This window comes from Manduca sexta, chromosome 7 (genome assembly GCF_014839805.1).
Source record: "Manduca sexta isolate Smith_Timp_Sample1 chromosome 7, JHU_Msex_v1.0, whole genome shotgun sequence".
Lineage (NCBI taxonomy): Eukaryota > Metazoa > Arthropoda > Insecta > Lepidoptera > Sphingidae > Manduca > Manduca sexta.
This window is the reverse complement of record NC_051121.1, coordinates 1,412,722-1,416,119: the sequence shown is the minus strand read 5'-3', so window position 1 is coordinate 1,416,119 and position 3,398 is coordinate 1,412,722. Positions and strand designations below refer to the sequence as shown.

The 3,398-nt window shown below is 33.9% G+C and overlaps 1 long non-coding RNA gene across 1 annotated transcript; it reads left to right on the top strand.

The window, feature by feature from the left end:
- Positions 1-527: 527 nt before the first annotated feature.
- On the top strand, positions 528-3,392 carry LOC119188608. The gene is made up of 3 exons (XR_005111966.1): positions 528-862; positions 1,339-1,539; positions 3,371-3,392. It is a non-coding gene; the product is annotated as an uncharacterized LOC119188608 (long non-coding RNA).
- The last annotated feature ends 6 nt before the right edge of the window (positions 3,393-3,398 follow it).

Genomic DNA, 3,398 nt, shown 5'->3' with positions numbered 1-3,398 from the left:
CAAAAACACTAATATTTTTTTTTTCTAGAAACTATCATTAGATGGCGCTACCGTTGCAGTATTTACCATATACAATTTTTATTAACAAAACAAAATCTTTGTATGTTTGTACGAATAAAAAAAGAAATTTATAATATTTTAAACATAAAAAAATACTTTTGTTTAAAATTAAAACCTATATTGTGTAGGCGGCACGGGCTATTTTATAAAATTCAAAACTTGTCAATATATTAATGACTACATTCCAGGGACTACAATCTCAGTACATTGGTAATGGTCCGAAAAGCCAATATAAGGTGACAAATTAGAGGAGTACATCGAAGTCGTAGTTTTCGTTTGATGTTATGGATTTTGTATTTAGTAGCATTACACATATTTAATTCCTACTTCAACTAATAGATGTCACGTAAGTCAAAAATTTCGTAATGTTTCGATAGGTGGCGTTGTATACAAAATTATATCGATGAGCTTAAAAAACTTTGATATTCTGAGCCGTAAAACATTAGTTAAAAAACAAGAAAGTAAATAAAAATGACTACCGTTTTTTGATCAATGTCTGCCGTGTTTTTGATGCGCGTGGGCATTTCTGCTTTGCTGAGTTCATTCTGTGTTGTGCTTTTTCGATTATTTTTCGTTGAGTTGAGCCCCTGCTCCTCCGGTATCGTTGTTAAAAAGTGCTGTACAGATTACGTGCAAATCAGGACAATATTTAGTGCTATTTGATTGTTTTCCGTTGAGTTGAGTCCCTTCTCCTCCGGTTAATCATTTTAGTGCTAAACGAAACATTTTTTATTTCTCGTGTTGTGAGTAGCAGTCATGTCGGACAAAAAATGTTGTGTTCCGGGATGTCCCCAAAAAGAAGGTAAATGTTTATCGAATCATGTGTTCATGTGTATACATAAAGTAAATTTTAAATAATAATCTTGGTGCATTGGATTACCTGAATCGCAATTAACGCATACCTCATTCGAATTGCCGACTTGTTCGCTTTATTTCAGCTGTGAATTTTGATGAATTTGATTATCAAAGTAAGGTTATACTCTGTTGGTCTAAATAGCTCAAAAAGTAACTAAAAAGGAAACATAGTACAAAATAACACCCAAACCCAAACGTAGGAGCATAACTTTATAACGTATGTCTTTTAAATTATGAGATGACAAAATATTTGACAGCTTTACATGCTCCCCAAAACAATTTGATTAGTTCCATTATGTTTTGGCATGTTTTTTAGAAAATTTACTTTAATAAAATTACATTGTATTATATTCTTATGTAGATAAGTGACACAATCGGTAAAATATTAACAGAGATGTCTACAATATAATAATTACATTTCAGTGCTGCATCGGTTTCCGGATCCAGAAAAGGAAAAAGAGCGGTTTGATCTTTGGGTCAATTCCATAGGAGGCAATATACTGACTTTACAAAATGAATTCATTCATAAATATCGGCGTGTTTGTAACACTCATTTTGCAGAAAAGTATTATTGCCGCAACAATCGAATCAGCAAACTAGCAATAACAACTTTATTGTTGCCTGGTGAGTAATAATAAAATTTATATTCTTATATATATGTAAGCATAATACATACCATACAGAACATCACACAGGGTCATACTGAGAAGAAAAAATAATGATATTTCTACTACACAAAACCAAGGGAGTTAGTTTACATACTTTAGTGACAAATTAATCTTTTTGTGCACAGTTAGTCCATTGAAATGTTACATTTTTAGGCCTTACCTTGCGTTTTTAGAGGACGCAATTTTATTTTTGAAGTGTAGTGGGGTCAGTGTAAAGCTAAAACTCAAGTTTGTGGGGTCGCCACCCTTGTCCCACGGCCGCCATCTTGAAAATAGGGGTTGAAATGGTTTTACGATGTATCTCTTAAACTATTTATCTGACAAAAAAATTATAAACCTTTTTGTTGCAAATTAAATTCTCTACAACTTTGGTTCAGTAACTTTTGTCGTAAAACTATAAATAAAAAGTTATAAGCGAAAATGTTAAGAAATTCAATGTTAAGCAATGTCCATTGCAACGTCATCAGAACGTGTGTTTAAAGGTTCATAATACTTTTTTGTACTCTCATTACGTACAACACAAACCCGCGGTTGTCGGCTTGTACGCGAATTACTGGATCCTGAATCGCTTTGACACAGATGAAGCAATTGTTCACAAAATCAAAGTCTGGCTCTGGAGCTTCTGAAACTGACGATAAACTACTGGAGCTGCTGTTGCGACGACTGATTGTTCACAAAACAATTTTTACGAACTGTTTCGGAAGTTACTTACTGTACATATTGCGTGTTATTGTTATTACGTGGACAACCGAACCGATAATGTTGTTCGTCGTCGCAGCAGCAGCTCCAGTAGTTTATCGTCAGTTTCAGAAGCTCCAGAGCCAGACTTTGATTTTGTGAACAATTGCTTCATCTGTGCCAAAGCGATTCAGGATCCAAGTAATTCGCGTACAAGCCGACAACCGCGGGTTTGTGTTGTACGTAATGAGAGTACAAAAAAAAGTATTATGAACCTTATAAACACACGTTCTGATGACGTTGCAATGGACATTGCTTAACTTTGAATTTCTTAACATTTTCTATTATAACTTTTTTATTTATAGTTCTACGACAAAAAGTTACTGAACCAAAGTTGTAGAGAATTTAATTTGCCACAAAAAATGATTATAATTCTTTTTAGTCAGAAAAAAAGTTTACGAGATACATCGTAAAACCATTTCAACGCCTATTTTCAAGATGGCGGCCGTGGGACAAGGGTGGCGACCCCACAAACTTGGTTTTAGCTTTACACTGACCCCTACACTTCAAAAATAAAATTGCGTCCTCTAAAAACGCAACCCCAAATGTAACTTTTCAATGGACTAAGTACCTTACAAATTATATAAGTTCCATTCCCTTTTTAAAATAATTGTACTACATTTTTGACATTAATGTATTATTATTAATAGTGACAATAGCCCAGTTGAGTGTGCAATGGACTGCTGGGATGAATGTCCGCAGGTTGAAATTGTAAGGGCAAACACCTTTGGCTTAAAAAGTGTGTATTTGTGAATTATCGCTTGCTGTAATGGTCAAGGAAAACATCATGAGGAAATCTGTATACATTAAAGTTCTATATAGAAATTTTGAGGGTGTGCGAAGTCTACCAATCCACACTAGACCAGTGTGGGGACTGATGCCTAATCTCTCTCAGTAGTATAGGAGGCCTGTGCCCAGAAGTGGGTCAGTATATAATACATGGATGATATTATTATTATGTGTTATTATATAGATAATTGTGATGAAACTCATGAATGCTTAGTATGTATTTTATTATTAATAGTCAAATTACTTTAATTTTATTACAGACTCTTCACTGATTGAAAATAGGCTACT